We start from the raw sequence: 17,859 nt of genomic DNA on the forward strand, positions 1-17,859 counted from the left end.
CTCCGCACCCGAGGAGGCGCTGGCACGCCGCGGCCGGTAGCCGGCCCCGAGGGCCCCCCCGCGCGTGCCTCTCGGCCAGGCCGCCCTGGGGCAGCGAGCTGCCTCAGAGCATGGATGGAGCACCCGCTGTCTCAGGCCTCAGCGCCCACCGAAGATACCCCCAGGTTGATTGTCCTGCTAGCCCACCCTTTGGAGTCCCTTTCTGTGCTCCCTGCACCCGCACGCCCACTCTGTTCTCCCTGTGCTGTGCTGCCATCCCTGAAAACCCTCCTCCTGCGTGTTCCCAGACCTTTGCAGCGTGGCAGGCTCGGGAACATGCTGATACCAGCTCTGGGGGCGCTTCTCTTTCTCTGCTTCCCCGCTCCCCAGGACTGCAGGACTCTTATTTGGTTTTTCTCCCCACCCCCACCTGTGATCGTTTACGAAAACGTCGATGGAAGCAGTGGAAGCAAGCTGAGATTTAGGAGTTTTCCCGTTGCCTGTTTGTGGTCGTTTCTTCCCAGGATTACAGAAACACATATTTGAAAGCCAGCATTTTTTCCCCCTTAACATTCTGTGTGTCTATCTGAGGAAGATTAAGTGGCGGATAGCTCTGAGGAACAGGGCTACCGCCTGGCCTGCTGGAGCACTAAGCACATTGGTTCCTGCATAGCAACCCTGCAGGCGTTGTGCGACTGGCCCAGGAGCTCCCAGAGTGTAACACAATGCAATTGTATTTGCACTGTTGGGTCCAAGTACTATCAAATGATAATATTTACTCTTTCACTTCAAAGAGTTTTATCAGTGGTTAAGAGAGAAATATCAAGAAAACAGAGTGAATTGCTGTGGCAGTTTCTGACACTGTTTGCTCAGTGGGATTTTCTGGTTTATGTTTCTGGGACTTTTGAAATAAAATATTGTGATTTCGAGTAGCGGAGTTTAGGAATAATTGCATCTGCTTGCCTCATCTGCTTATCCAAATACACACACATTGATGTTTTACATGCAAGGGTTAAGTTAAACAAATACCCACAGACATTGTAAAATGTGGAAAATTGCCACCAAGAGAACTGGTTTTATGAATCCAGAACTTATCTAAAGAATAATTAACTTGAGGATTGTTGTCAGCATGCCATTTTTGTAGTTCAATAATAAATTCATCAGGGCACTCTAAGAATAAATTTCAGAGAATCTAAATGCTTATTTCAGTCTTTTGCATGCTGGACCCTCCAAATTAACATCGTTTCTTCATTCACAGATTTACTTGCTCTGTCTAGCATTCATTCACTATTTATTTTCTACCACATTCAAGGTACTGTGCAGGCAAAGCAATGGAAATAACAGTCTTTGTCCACGTGGAGCTTATATTTTAATGGAGGATACAGACATTAACCACAAAATGCACAATTCATAATAATATTCATGTTTGTGGTAAGTACTACAAAGGAAGAATTTAGGGTGCTTTGAAATTATATAAGGAGGACTGTACCATCTTACAGAGATTTGAAAAGCCTTGGTTCTTAAGGATATAAAACGTGTTGTTTGGCAATCCTAATAAGTTTGATTACCCCTTGTTATAATGACATGTGCAAAGACCTGGAGTTAGAAAAGCAAAAGGGAAGAACATGCTCAGCATTTCTCAAGCTGAAAGTACTGAAGAAAAAATACAAGCCTTGAGTTGCAATATTGAAGGATTCTATGGGCAAAATATTGAACAACACAGGAAGCATCAAAAGAAAATGAAAGGAATACAGAGAGTCACTGTACCCAAAAGAATTGGTCAGTGTTCAACCATTTCAGGAGGTAGCATATGATCAAGAAGTGATGGTACTGAAGAAAGAAGTTCCAGCTGCACTGAAGGCATTGACGAAAATCAAGGCTTGAGGAATTGACAGCATACCAATAGAGATGTTTCAACAAATGGATGCAATGCTGGAAGTGCTCACTCTTGTATGCCAACAAATTTGGAGGACCTGGTGAACTGACTGGAAGAGATCCATATTTATGCCAATTCCAAAGAAAGGTGATCCAACAGAATGTGGAAATTATTGAACAAGATCACTAATATCACATACGAGGACTGGAGATAATAGTCCTTGTCCACATTTTGCAGAAGATAATTCAAAAACTGTTGCAGAGGTGCATCGACAGGTTTCTGCCAGGAATTCAAGCCTGATTCAGAAGAGGATGTGGAATGCAGGATATTGTTAATGTCAGATGGATCTTGGCTGAAAGCAGAGAATACCAGAAAGATGTTTACCTGTGTTTTATTGACTATGCAAAGACATTCGACTGTATGAATCATAACAAATTATGGATAACATTGCAAAAAATGGGAATTCCAAAACAATCATGCTTATGAGGAACCTCTACATTGACCAAGAGGTAGTCGTTCGAACAGAACAGGGGGATACTGCACAGTTTAAAATCAGAAAAGATGTATGTCAGGGTTGTATCCTTTCACCATACTTGTTGTCTGTATGTTGAGTAAATACTCCAAGAATCTAGATTATATGAAGAAGAGCACAGCATCAGGATTGGAGGAAGATTCGTTAACAACCTGCGATATGCAGATGACACAATCTTGCTTGCTGAAGGTAAAGAGGACTTGAAGCATTTACTGATGAAGGTCAAAAACTACAGCCTTCAGTATGGATTACACCTCAACACAAAACAAAAATCCTCACAACTGGACAAATAAGCAGCATCATGATAAAGGGAGAAAATACTGAAGTTGTCAAGGATTTCATTTCACTTGGATCCACAGTCACTGCCTGTGGAAGCAGCAGTCAAGAAATCAAAAGACGCATTGCATCGGGCAGATCTGCTGCAAAAGACCTCTTTAAAGTGTTGAAAAGCAAAGATGTGATTTTGGGGACTAAGGTGCACTTGACCCAAGCCATGGTATTTCCATATGCCTCATATGCATGCAAAAGCTGGACAATGAATAAGGAAGACCAAAGAATTGATGCCTTTGAATTATGGTGTTGGTGAGGAATATTGAATATACCATGGACTGCCAGAAGAACGAACAAATCTGTCTTGGTAGAACTAGAACCAGAACGCTGTTTAGAAGCAAGGATGATGAGACTTCATCTCACATAGTTTGGACATTTCATCAAGAGGGACCAGTCCCTGGAGAAGCACATCGTGCTTGGTAAAGTAGAGGGTCAATGAAAAGAAGAAGACCCTCAACAAGATGGATTGACATAGTGGCTGCAACAGTGGGCTCAAACACAGCTACACGTGTGAAGATGGTGCAGGACCGAGCAGTGTTGTTCTGTTGTACATCGGGTCTCTATGAATCGGAACTGACTGGACGACCCCTAACAACAACAACAATTAGTTTCAGTCTACCAGATTATTTTAGAACATTTTCAAGACCCCATTCTTATAATTGGTTTTCTCTTTCCCCGTTTGAGTGCCCTTTTGTGTGCAAAGGTAAATCAAAATATACTCTTTTCCCAAAAAGGGAGGGTGGGAGAAAATTATCTACAGGAAAAAGAAACAAATGTTGATACTTAAATGCATCCATCATGTTTTATGGAGTCATTTGACAAACTGGATTTTTTGTTTCTGTTGAAGCAGCCTGGAAAATTCATTAACAGTGCTGTAGGAGGCAGCTCAATGGATTTGCCAATTTTATTTATGTGATGAAGTACAAGTGATGCCGGGAAACTGATGATAGTGCCAGAGTGAGGTGAAGGCTCCAGAAGAAACTCAGTCCTCCCCATCATTTTACAGTGACCCGTGCACACCTGGAGAAGAGCTGTCAGTCATGGGGTCAGTCCCACGGGATCACTCTAAGTGCACACATGGATATCACACAGTGCCGCAGTTGCCTGAGTTTTATATGTGAAGCAGGACAGTGAAGCATGACATTTGGTGCAGGCGAATATGTAAGAACCAGGAACCCCAGGGTGCTTTGGACTAGCTCATCTTAACTATAAATTGCCCTTCTGCTTGTCATTGGGAATAATGATTTTAGCTGTTTTTTTTACTTTTTTAAGTATTTATATCCTCAGATTAAGTACAATTTCCATTACACCTTTAAAATTTGCAGCATTTTAACCAAACGAATTCCATGTTTTCTGGTGCACCATGGAGGGAGGTGTAACTTGGAGACAAGGCCTGTCTTCTTTCCAGAGCTGGATTTATGAGCAAATTGTAGACCTCTGTAGCCCTCAGGCACAGAAGGAGTTAATTTTCATTAGAACAAGAGATGTCATTGTGACTCCAACATGTAAGTCGCCCTGTAGAGTAAGAGACTGGAAGATAGACATGTTTTTGAGGGGAGAATTAGCAAAAATCATCTTTGTAATTCACTTAGGATGCTTAACTGTATTTGGGGGATATTTCCTTAAGTAGAGTATTAAATTCCCCTAGGTGGTATTAAAAATCTCATAGGTAAGCATTTAAAAGTCAAGCAGAACAACACATTCAGGAGCCTTATTATTTTAGGATAGATTTGGGTTTTAGTCCTTTTTCCATCACTAATTTACTTTGTGACATTGAGTAAATCAGTTTTTCTCTCTATTTTATAACTTTTCCATTCATCTGATAAGAGGAAAAAAATGATTAAACTCTTACAATGTGGTAAAAATTATTTACGATGAGGATTCGAAAAATAGTTCCATTCTTAAGACAACAATTTAAGAATCGATTATTAATTAGACAAGATTCTGTTAGATTTTGTGTTTTACAGAATTTAGAGTTTTTGTTATAAAACATTATCCACTTTCTGTTTCTAGTTTCATCTGTACATTTCCCAAATATTATACTGCCTTAAGAGTTCTCACACTATCTCCACTGTTTGGTAGCATACCCTATTGAATTGCCCCATTTCTGTCTTTGGGATAGTCGCTGAAGGAGGGCGGTGAAATGCTGGAGAGCCCACGCTTAGCGTCTGGTTGCTCCCAGGAGTCAGTGAGTGGCTCTGGTGGGTGCCTTTGGAGTTATCACTCTGTTCTGAGTACTCTAAGTAGTCGTGTGGCCACTGGATGGCAGGGCTTCATGGCAGAAGGCAACATTACTTGAAGTTTCTAGCTTGGGCAGCTGGTCAACTGGGTGGGCAGTGATGGTGCTAATTGAGGCAGGCAACGGGGGAGACAGATTTGGATTGAGCTCAGAGGGAAGGACAGTAATGGATTTAGGTTCTGATACATTGAATATGAAGTTTCTAGAAAGGGATGCATAGTGGGGGCAGATTTAGGAACAAAATGCGGTATGTTGTTGGTTATCTCAAGACTCTGGAATGTAAAAGTGACAACCGTAGAGTTAATGATGCTCTGGGTTCATCCTTTCAAATAGCAGCTTACCTGGTGAGTAGAGATTTGTGCCTGTTGGCAGGTTATAAACATTCTGATTGACTTTTATTACCTAGGTCGGTAAAAAAGTGCTTATTGGGTTTATAGCATTCCTTTCCCAGTGCTGGTAAGTGGAAGTGGTCAGATAAAACAAAAGAGTGTGGACTTGTAAAATGTTGGGATTTAAGTGAAAGCAGTCCTTTTATACATTGCGGTGTTCCAATGTATAAATACAGGACTATTTCATTTCCAGTGGCAAGAACATCTTTCCCATTTTGTAGACAGACGAGGCACCAGGCCAGAAATACCTCATTAGAGGCCAAGGAATGAATTCTTCATCTTGGGGCTACTCTAGATGAGTCTGATATCTGTGACAGAACTTTTGGATTGACAGTGTAAATTCTACAAAATGTCAGCCTGAAGGAATTCCCTGGAATAAGTAGATAATGTTCCAGGCTGGCAAAAGGTTTATCAGACATCTGGTCATTTCCATATCAATAAAAGTAAATCTTCCTTCATGTAAAAAAAGGTCCAGAACTATGTTCCTTTCTGATTTTTTCTCAGTCCCATGTTCTGGGTCCATTTATAAAGCCCCAGAAATATCAGGAAGATTAGCCAGACATAGGGTAGCCTAGAATCACAGAGATGAAAGAAAGGAATGCATTACAGGGGTTAAAAATCACCAAACATAGACTCTAAATAGCCGAGTCCAAGTAAGTCGACTTGGGGAGATTTTGTATGTATACATATATATATATATATATTTTTCACCCCCTAGGTCCAAAACAGGAGCATGAAAAAATAACTATTTGAAAGGTCCCTTGTAAGCCATCATAAGATGCTTTATAAATAGATAAAATAGACATTGCATTTTAAGTACTTACTAATTATGAGAGAATTCTAGCTAAAATCTTCTAAGAACATGTGGCTATTTTCAAAAAGCTTCGTTTCAGGTCTGAAATGCTGCTTGTTCTTTCTTTGAGATACTTGTGACTTAGTCTTTTCCGTTTCGGAAGCATTTCAAAGGATTGGCTAATAGATAATATCAATAATAGAAAAGTCCTGCAATGTTTATCATTTAAAAATTTCTGAGACAATTTAAGAGGCAATGAGAGCATTCCCAGTAGAGACATTTGAGCAGTGATATCTTCCTGTAGGCTTAGGCAGCTATGAACTATTGGCATTTCATTTTACCAGACATTTAATTGTGAACAAACATGGTCAGTTTTTATAGTAACTTAATTCACTTTGCAAAAATCCCTGGCCTATAATAATTTCTTCTACACTCATTGCAGATAGGATTATGGCATTAGAAATGTGATTTTTAAATTGTTGAGGCTAGTAATTTGTCAGCATTTGGAAGGATTAAGTCAATTAAAATTTAAGCCATGTCAATTGCTCTTTGGCATTACATCACAGATAATACCGTTCATCAACTAATAATGATAATGATAATGATGATAATAAATGGCTAACAATTATTGTCAGGCACTATACTAAGATACACACACCCACACATACATAATCCCATATAGCAAAATGAAAATGAATGTGATTTCTTTTCTTTACCCTGGAATTCTAGGTGGTTGTTGTAAATGGTTAAGGTCACAAAAGGAAGCATGAGAAAAGACGCAAGGAACAGAGAAATCCAAGCACATTTTCCCCCAGAAGCCACTAAAGGTCATTCTTGGTAGACCCACGTGAGTGGGAGACCTCTGCTTGGGAGAGAATGTTATGATTATCTTTCCTGGGCTTACAGATGGCAACTTGGCTTTGTGGGAGGAGTGGGAAAAAATAGGTGAGGTTGTTAAGATTCTGAGCTGGGTAATTTTCTTGACTGGATGTACTAGGGGGAAAAAGGAACTTCCTCATATTTATATTCACCCAGTTGAGACTGTTATCAGCTCTTTCTGAACGGAAGCCTTGCCTGAGGGCTTGTCCTGACCTTCAGAGAGGGTGAAGGTTTCTGTGCCGAGTCAGTGGGCTGGCAGGCTTCTGCTCTGCTCTGGCCTCTCGAAGATTACAAATTGGCTGGTGTCTGTCAGGGTTCACTGTCTCGTTTCAGGAATACCAAGCTAATTTTCTTTTACTGCTGTCTTGAGTCACAGGGCTGTTCATAAGCATCTTTTTTACTATTATTTTTAACCTATGTGGTCTCATGTGGCCATGGAGGATTGTTTAGTATGGACTTCCGTTAATCTTTCATACTAATAGTCATCCATCAGAAATATAGTATGTTTGTATAGGTGCAAGAGGAATGGGAATATACCTGTATTCATAAATTACTTTTGAAACATTAATCAAAATAACAAACCAGTTGGTATCTACCATTCTGTTTACTGTTGCCTTTGAGATTGCTCTAGAACCCATCTAAGAAGCCCTTCTTCCCTTGCTGCCTCTGCCAGTGGGTTTTCAGCACTTATATTCGGTTCGCAAGTTTATCTTCGTGCATGTTATTGCTGTTGTTAGCTGCCGTTGAGTCAGCCCCTGACTCATGGTGACTCCATGCACAATGCAACAAAACCTGCCCGGTCCTGTGCCATCCCCATGATTGGTTGTAGATCGGACCATTGTGAGCTAGAGGGTTTTCACTGGCTCATTTTCAGAAGTAGATCTCCAGGGCTTTTTTTCTCATCTGTCTTAGTCTGGAAGCTCTGCTGAAACCTGTTTAGCATCATAGCAGCATGCAAGCCTCCAGAGACAGGTGGGTGGTGGCTGCGCATGAGGTTCATTGGCTGGGAATTGAGCTGGATCTCCCATATAAAAAAACAAAAACCAAACCCTTTGCCATCAAGTCGATTCCAACTCATAGTGGCCCTGTAGGACAGAGTAGAACTGCCCCATATCTTTCAAGGAGTGCCTGGTGGATTTGAACTGCTGACTTTTGGTTAGCAGCTGTAGCACTAAACCACTATGCCATCAGGGTTTCCAAGTCTCCCATGTGAAGGGTGAGAATTCTGTCACTGAACTATGGTTTATCTTCATGTATGTTCCCTCATTTTTTCATTTAGATACATCTTATCTGCTCAGGAGCTGTTAACCCCTTGAGAACAAAGTATATGTCTCCATATTGTAATGATTGTGTTACAGTCTCCAGTTAGCTTCCTATCCCACTGCCGTCGAGTTGATTCAGACTCATAGTGACCCTGTAGGACAGAGTAGAAATGCCCCATAGAATTTATAAGGCTGTGAATCTTTTTTGTTTGTTTGTTTATTGTTGTAGTTTAAGTGAAAGTTTACATTTCAAGTTAGTCTTTCATACAAAAATTTATACATGCATTGTTATGTCACCCTAATTGGTCTTCCTATACTGTGACTGCGTACTCCTCCTTTCCACCCGATTTCCCATGTGCATTCAACCAGCTCCTAACCCTTTCTGCCTTCTTATCTCACCTCCGGACAGAAGCTGCCCCTTTAGTCTCATGTATTTATTTGAGCTAAGAAGCACACTCTTCACGAGTATCATTTGACGTCCCACAGTCCAGTCCAATCTTTGTCTGAAGAGTTGGCCTCGGAAATTGTTTTAGTTCTGGGCTGATATAAAATCCAGGGGCCGTGCTTTCTGGGGTTCCTCCAGTCTCAGTCAGACCATTAAGTCTGGTCTTTTTACTAGAATTTGAGTTCTGCACCCCACCTTTCTCCTCCATCAGGGACTCTCTGTTGTGTCCCCTGTCAGGGCGGTCACTGGTGGTAGCTGGTCAGTATCTAGTTCTTCTGGCCTCAGGCCGATGAAGTCTCTGGTTTTTGTGGCCCTTTCTGTCTCTTGGGCTAATACTTTCCTTGTGTCTTTGGTGTTCTTCATTCTCCTTTACTCCAGGTGGTTGGGACAAATTGATGCATCTTAGATGGCTGCTTGCAAGCTTTTAAGACCACTCAGCAAAGTAGGATGCAGAACATTTTCCTAATAAGCTTTGTTATGCCAGTTGACCTAGATGTCCCCTGAAAGCATGGTCCCCAGACCCCCACCCCTGCTCTTCTGTTCCTCGAAGTGTTTGGTTGTATTCAGGAAACTTCTTAGCTTTGGTTTAGTCCAGTTGTGCTGCCTTCCCCTGTAGTGTGTGCTGTCCTTCCCTTCACCTAAGATAATTCTTGTCTACTATCTAGTTAATGAATAATCTTCACCCTCCCTCCCACCCTCATAACCATCAAAGAATGTTTTCTTCTGTGTTTAAACCTTTTCTTGAGTTCTTATAATAGTGGTCTTATACAATACGTTTCCTTCTGTGGCTGATTAAATTCGCTCAGCATAATGTCCTCCAGTTTCATCCATGTTATGAGATGCTTCATAGATTCATCATTGTTCTTTATCGTTGCATAATACTCCATTGTGTGTACGTACCATAGTTTGTTGATGGGCATCTAGGTTGTTTCCATCTTTTTGCTATTGTGAACAGTGCTGCAATGAACATGGTTGTGCATATATCTATTCGTGTGACGGCTCTTATTTCTCTAGGATATATTCCAAGGAGCGGGATTGCTGTATCATATGGTACTTCTATTTCTAGCTTTTTAAGGAAGCACCAAATCGATTTCCAAAGTGGTTGTACCATTTTACATTCGCACCGACAGTGTATAAGTGTTCCAGTCTCTCCACAACCTCTCCAGCATTTATTATTTTGTGTTTTTTGGATTAATGCTATCCTTTTTGGGGTGAGATGATATCTCATTGTAGTTTTGATTTGCATTTCTCTAATGGCTAATGATCGTGAGCATTTCTTCATGTGTCTGTTAGCTGCCTGAATATCTTCTTTGGAGAAGTGCCCTGTTCATATCCTTTCAAGGCTGTAAATCTTTACAGAAGCAGACTGCCACATCTTTATCCTGCGGAGGGGCTGGTAGGTTTGAACCGCTCACCTTTGGGTTAGCATCTGAGTGCTTTAACCAATGTGCAGCCAGGGCTCCTTTGGCCTCCTATAGTGGAGGCCAATCTAGTAGGTGCGTAGGAGGTGTTTATGAAATATGGAATAAAACTGACCAAAAGATCCTGTCTCATCCACACTCTTGACATAGTTTTGAATGTCATACTTACTTTTTACAGAGGGGGATCTGGGAGGGGAGTCCGGGGTAGCTTTTTTCTTTTCTTTTTTTTTTTAACCAAACAGGAACCAACAGAGTGGCCGAGAGTTAAGCTCTCTGGAGAACCAGGTGTACCTCTGCACACTTCATCCCAGGTCATGCTCGTGGGTGTGATTATGTTACCAATTGGATATACAGTTACACGTCATTTTTTACAGTTTGTTTTAAGTCTTAGGGTTTGCTTATTAAAACATCTAGTTTTGATTAATTTTCGTATTTTGAAATTGTAAACATTTACATATTTCAAAAGTCAAAACTTCTTTAAAAGGTATGCTCAGAGAAATCTTGCTTTGACATTATTATTTCCTCTAGTTTATCATTCTAGCATTTCTTTTTGAAAAAACAAGAATGTGGATGTGTAGATGTATACGTGTAGATACATATATTCTTAATTCTCCTCCTTTCTTACACTCAAGGAAGCATGCATAATATATAAACTCCTCTGAATATTGCTTTTTTTCATTTGAAAATATTTCCTGGAGATTACTTCATGCAACACATAGAACTCATCCTCATTCTTAACATCTTTATAATGTGAAATCTTTCCCAAGAACATGAAATATCTTTCCATTTGTAAAAGTCAACGTTTTAGTTTTTAAGATTTTTCTCATATAAGCTTTGTACATTTCTTGTTAAATTTATTCTTAGGTATTATATCTTTTGTTGCTGTTATATATAGGGTCTTCTCTTCCATGATCTCTTCTAATTGATAGTTGTTTGTTATATGAAAGATATTAGTTTATATGTTATCTTACTGCCTTATAAAATTCATTAGTATATTCATTGATTTTTTTAATGAATAAATTCTAAAGAATTTACCTGCTACAAATAGAGATATTATTACTCTTTTCTTTTGCTATTTTTATGCCACTGATTGTTTTTTCTTGTTTATTACATTGGTTAATACTTCCAGTACAATATTAAGTAGTGATACAGTGGGAATGTTTTCCCATTAAATAAGATGTTGGCTTTTGGATGGAGGTCTATATATATTTTTAAAAATATTAAGGAAGTATCCATCAATTTCTAATTTATTTAGTGTTTTTTATCGGGAATGGGTATTATATTTTGCCAAATATCTTTTCAGTATTTAGGGAGATGATTATGTGATTCTTCTTCTTAAATCTATTAATATTGTAAATTATTATGGTTGATTTCCTAATAATGAACCATCCTTGCATTCCCATAATAAACTCTGCTTGGTCATGACATATATTATTTTTTATTATATGTTGCGGGATTCAGTTTGCTTGTGAGTGTGGTTTGCTAATATTTTATTTAATTTTTTGCTTTGATATTAATAAGCCAAAAAGCATTTTTTTGTCTCCTCTCATGTACCGGCTGCAGTGCTATGCCACATTATAACCAAGATGTGAAAAGGGTAAAAATTCCTTCCCTGGAGTGACCCACCGTCTAGCATTAGAGACAGATGAGGAAACTAAGAGAACACTGTTTATTAAGTGCTGGACCAGAGCCCATGTAGGCTGCTTGGGAGCATAGGGAGGTGATGCTCGCGCTGACTTTGGAAGGGTGAGTTGGTGCTCAGCACATGAACATGGCGAAGCCTAGACATTCCCGGCAGAGGGAATGGCAGGCGTAAGGCACAAAGATGTTACACATACTCAGTACACTTGGGGAGCTCTCACCATAGCACAGTGTCACCATAGCACTGTGTATATGAATGGGTGAGTGACAGGCTGGGAAGTTGGAAGGGAGAGGGTGAAGGGCCTTTTAGGCTAAGGAGTCTGGATTTTATCCAGTAGGCCACATGTAGCCATTGAAGGGCTTTTAGAAAGGGAATGAAATGATCAGATGTGTGTTTAAGTAAGATTGCTCTAATAGTGAGATAGAGGATGGTTGGAAGAGGGTGCCACTGAGACCAGTTAGGAGGCCAATCATCTTGGCTTAGGTGTAAGAAGATACAGACTTGAACTCATGCAGTAGTGATGGGAATGAAGAGACAGCTGTAGACCTGATAGATATTGTAAGTAGAAAACCCATGGTAGGTGGCAGCTGAGATATGGGTGAGAGGGAGAGGAGGAAAATGAGCCATTCTTTCAGATTTCTAGCTAGGCTAAGTGTGTAGATGGTGCTACCGTTTACTGAGATGGCGAATACAGGCAAAGAGAGGGTTTTTGTTATTATGGGTTTTGTTTTTGAGGATAACTGTGGATAATAAAATTGGGTCGGGCTCAGTGGAGCTGGGTGGAATAGTCCAGTGAGGTCCAGTTGGGGCTGTAGACCCAGAGCTGGAGACACAGTTCTGGGAGCTGTCAGATGAAGGAGGTGGTGGCATCCACCGATGAGATGTCCTCCCTATGGAGGATGTCTGAGACAACGGAGGAGGGTGGAGCTCTGGGGCCCACTGACATCAAGGGGACCAGCAGCCCCAGGAGCCAAGGAGATAAACCATGGAGGAGACGTCAGAAAAGGGAGAGGAAAATAGGAGAAATGGTGTCATGAAAACTCAGGGCAGAGAAGGCATCAGAAGGCAGGAGTGATCAAGGTGGTAAGGACTGAGGTTTCCACTGAATTGGCAAATAGGAGGTCATCGGGGATCTTTGTTAGAAGAGTTTCTGACATGATGGAGAAAGGCCGTGTGTCCAGGATTAGATGGAGAGGTGAAGACAACTGAGGCAGCATTTGAGTTGTTGAGGACACTAAGAGGTTAAGAGATGTTGAGCCTCTTCCATTTTTGGAGGCTTTTATTACCATAGAAATGAAGATCCCCTCAACAGACTTGGGTGTAAAACTAGGCTTTATCACTTAGTATGTGACCTTGGGCAAGTCTCTTAACCCTGAACCTGGCTATTCTCATCTAGACAATGATAGGGCCCCTCCCCCCACAAGGATTTGTGGTGAGGATTCAGTGAAATCGTGAGATGATATTCAACCATCACTTTCTGTTATTACTCCAATAACTTTTCACAGGGAGTTGAGTACCGCACATGCTAAATTTTGTGAAAGGTTTCCCTTTCTTTCTCTCTTTTCGTCAGTGGTCTCACATCCGAATGGAAAAGCAGCAGTCAGAGGAAATGGAACGTTCAGCTCATCTCTTGTCCTGGTTCTTCAACTATTTATTCATTCCTAGGGTGGCACCACAGAAAATTTAGGAGAGCTCAGTTGATGAAAATAGCTACTCCTGCTAGTTGAGATGCCATGAATATGGATTGAGATTCTTTGTCACAGATGGAAATTCCTTCTTTAAGCCGTGCCCTCTCAGAGCCGCTCCAGGGAGTGTTGCAGACGCCGCCGCTTTTGGTGTTGGGGCTCTGAGTTTGCTGGTGAATGAAAGAAAGCAGAGACTCTCCACCCCCCACCCCCATGACTGTGCATTTGATGTACCCATCTGAGGAGCACCAGGAATTTGGGCTTATCTGCCTGCCAGTTCAGTTTTATCTTTCCCAGACAGTTTTCTTTGCAGTTATACTTTGCTGATCTTATCACATGGATTCCAACCAGACTCTGGAGAACTCTGGACATAAAGACACCCTCCCTTACCACACAGTATTTCCTGAACATACCTCAGCTCCCAGAGCTAGAGTTGACCTGGGTGGAGAGGGTTCTTATAAACTTATTAAAAAAAGAGTAGATATTCTGACTAGTGCTATATAAGTTAAAATACCAGAAGGCTCTGGTGTAGAGTAAGTTCTTTTGAAATAGAGAAATATATCGTAAGTATTATAAACTAGGCTACAGCTGAGGGGCTATTTTTATTCATCTCTTCTACTTGATGAAGTTTAAGTTCAATACTGTTGACAACCACAAAAAATTCTTGGAAAAAATTTTAGCTCTTCACACAGGTTCGTTTTAAAATTTTTGACAATTCTTACACACAAAATTTTTTCTCCTTTAAAAAAATTTTTTTTTGAAAGTGTGAACTGCAAATAATACTAAGTTACAATCTACTTTACCACCTCAGTGGTGACATATGTGAACTTTCATATTAATAATTCCTTTAATCTGAGTAATATCTGAGATTTGTAATTGCTATTTCAGGAATTTTTGTAAGATAAATAGGAGCTTATAGAGCTTGAGATTTTTCTTTGGTATAATTCCATCTTCTCGTTAGCAATGATGAGCACTTACACTCTCTCACGGAACACTATTATCTTCTTCCTAGTGGTTGCTTTCTTTAGAGTTAGAATCACTACTTCCCTACTCCATCTAACTGGTGGTTTCCTGTAGCAGTAGGAAACTTGTATACTAACTGGTTAGAAAGCAACAATAACAACAACACCCAAAAGCTGTTGAACTACCTAACCCAATGATTATACAGAAAATAAACATTTAAGTTCAGGCAAACAACTAACAGCCGCCATCATTTAAAAAAAAAAAAAAAAAGTGACTGGCTCGTTACGTGTCTTTCCCTCTGAGGTAATTTGTGTGTGTCACACCTGTAGGATGGCGGCTGAAGAGGCAGCCCTGAATGTCTTCTCCACGTTCCCGCGGCTGTGAATTGGAGCACCACTTGTCCTCAGCCAAGCCAGGCAGTGTGGCCGTAGGGGCTGAGGGATGGATGGGAGAAGGATAGGAAGGAGAGGAATAAGGCAGAGGAGGAGGAGGAAGAAGGACAGAGAGGGTGAGAGAAATGGAAAGCACAGAGATGGATAGTTGGTAGTCATGGTCCCCCTCCTTACCTACGATCGCGTACATTAGGTGAAAAAGGACTGCCTTTATCAGGAGAAAACCAGTTGCTGTGGAGTTGATTCTGACTCATGATGACCCCATGTGTGTCAGAGTAGAACTGTGCTCGATAGGTTTTTAATGGCCTAGTTTTCAGAAGTGGACCACCAGACCTTTCTTCTGAGGTGACTTGAACCACCAACCTTTTGGTTAGCAGCCAGGTGCATTAACTGTTTGCACCCTGCACCACCCAGGGGCTCTCTTAACATGAGAGTCAGGGGTTCAATCCTGCCTCCAGCACTAATTAGCATTCTGATCTTGGGCAAGTCACCTAGCTGGCTTACGTTTAACTCCTAATGGGGGGGTCAGTGGTCTCTAAACTCCTCGCAAATCTTTGAATCTCTGAAGCTGAAGAGAAGTCCCAAGAGGTTATGGAGCTCAGTCCTCACTCCACAATTCCAGAGGGGTATGCTTGACAAAATCCTATATGGATTTCTGGCTGAACCAAGAGCCCGGATCATTCTTGAAGCTGCCACATTTGTGGGACTTCACGCCCCTGGCCAGTGTGTGGCTTCCTTGTGTGCCAAGCCAAGGTACTGGCAGTGCCGCCATCACTGACATTTCTGCCTTTGGAATTTAGATCATAAATTGACTGACAAGATTTTTAATGAAGCCCTTTTCTCTGTTGTCTCTTGTGTTTGTCAGCAAGAATAAACTTAGACAAACAAAGGAAGGATTGATTTTATAGTAGCAGTTTGGTAAGAAATGTCTGAGGAATGTGTATTGCCTTAGATATAGACCGCTTAGTTTGTTTTACATTAAAAATATCTGCCATATTGGTTAGGATTTACGAATGACTTGTGGGGAGATCATCTTGGGTAAGATGGATTGACACAGTGGCTGCAACAACGGACTCAAATATAACAGTGATTGTGAGGGTGGCACAGGACCAGGCAGTGTTTCTTTCTGTTGTACATAGGGTTGCTATGAGTTGGAACCAACTCGACGGCTCCTAACAACATCAGCATCCTGGGTAGCAATATAGGAACACCAGATCTCCATTTTATTCATCTTTCTTAAATTCTCCATTTAACTTAAAAATAAAAATAAAAATAAAACCTTTGGCGCCCTTTGATTTCTCTTTCTTTTTTCTGCTCCTTCAAATATCTAGATAAGGCCATATTATTTAGACCAATATTTACATATCACAAGTACCATGCACATGATTCGGGTTTAATAATCTGTGTTCTTTGATGCTGTGGTCTAGGGAAGGGATGTAGCAGGTAGCTGAAGTCTACTCACTGTCTTCATTATCTGGTGCTGCTATGGCAGAAATACCACAAGTGAATGGCTTTAACAAACAGAAGTTTATTCTCTCACAGTTTAGGAGGCTAGAAGTCCAAATTCAGGGTGCCAGCTCCAGGGGAAGGCTTTCTCTCTCTGACGGTTCTGGGGGAAGATCCTCGTCATCAATCTTCTTCTGGTCTAGGAGTTTCTTAGCATAGGGACCCCAGGGCCAAAGGACACATCCTGCTCCTGGCACTTCTTTCTTGGTGGCGTGAGGTCCCTCTCCTTTCTACTCACTTCTCTCTTTTATATCTCAAAAGAGATTGACTTAAGATACAGCCTAATCCTGTAGATTGTGTCCTGCTTTATGAACATAACTGCCTCTAATCCTGCCTCATTAACTTCATAGAGGTTAGGATTTACAACACATAGGATAATCACATCAGATCACAAAATGGTGGACAGGCACACAATACTGGAAATCGTGGCCTAGCCAAGTTGACGCACATTTTGGGGGGATACAATTCAATCCATAACACATATTATAGATTTATTTTTCTCCTTTAACACTACCCTGGGCTGCCTTTTTAAAATATCTACTTGCTGTGCAATGTTTCCCTAACTTTTATTTCAACTACTATACTCTATGCTTAACACAACCCAGTGAGTACAGATATTAAATGCAGGACTTCATTTTGCCAGTCCAGAGCTCACTAGGATAGAACTCCGGAGCAAATATAGTTGAATAGAGGCGCAGAGCAGCAGGAGTGCCACTTGTTACTCCTTTTTCTTCTATTAAATCCTCGGCACATTCATTAAAAAAAAAAACGAACAAAGCCAGACCAGTTGCCATTTAGTTGACTCTGATTCATGGTGACTCCATGTGTGTCAGAGTAGAGCTGTGCTGCATAGGGTTTTAATGGCTACTTTTTTGGAAGCAGATCGCCAAGCCTTTCTTTCAAGGTGCCTCTGCGTGGGTTCCAACTGCTAACCTTTTGGTTAGTAGCCAACTGCTTAACCATTTTTGCTTCCCAGGGACTCCTGTACATACATTGATGGAACATTGAAAAGAGTATTCTGGGGCCAAACACACCCAACTCAAGAGCTTTGGTTTACGTACGACAAACCCTCCGCACAAATTTTTGTTCATTATGTCCTTTGTTTATCCTCTTGTTCTTCCCCCCTAAATTTGTTCATGTAATAATTTCTGAAATTTCTAAGAAGTCGTTATGACAGGCTGTGTGTGTATGTGTGTGTGTGTCCTCAGTACTTGCAGGCGGGTGGGAGCCCTTAAGGAAGCATATGAGTTGCTAACACGGTAGACATCCTGTCTCAGGTTTCAGACATTGTTAGGCTGGAGCTTTTATTGGAGGTCAAGGCAGCTAATAAAGTCGGGTGTGCAATTAAACGGGCATTCAGCAGGGAACGACGGCTAACTGTCTCGGTCGGCTGGGAGAGGAGGCAGGGTGGCAGCTGCGAGTCTGCTAATGATGGCTTTACGAGCGTTTTTTGCAGCCAGGGCGGTAAATGTGATACAAAGGCCTGGTTTTAATATGCCTAATCAGACTCCCTGCTTCCTGTGTGA

General features: G+C 41.1%; 1 protein-coding gene across 1 annotated transcript in view; it reads left to right on the forward strand.

Moving 5' to 3' along the window:
- The window catches only part of KIF26B (kinesin family member 26B), a 572,671-nt gene that overhangs the window by 2,006 nt on the left and 552,806 nt on the right, over positions 1-17,859 (forward strand). The gene's annotated exons all lie outside the window — the stretch shown is intronic.

This window comes from Trichechus manatus, unplaced genomic scaffold (genome assembly GCF_000243295.1).
Source record: "Trichechus manatus latirostris isolate Lorelei unplaced genomic scaffold, TriManLat1.0 scaffold00039, whole genome shotgun sequence".
In the NCBI taxonomy this organism is placed as follows: Eukaryota; Metazoa; Chordata; class Mammalia; order Sirenia; family Trichechidae; genus Trichechus; species Trichechus manatus.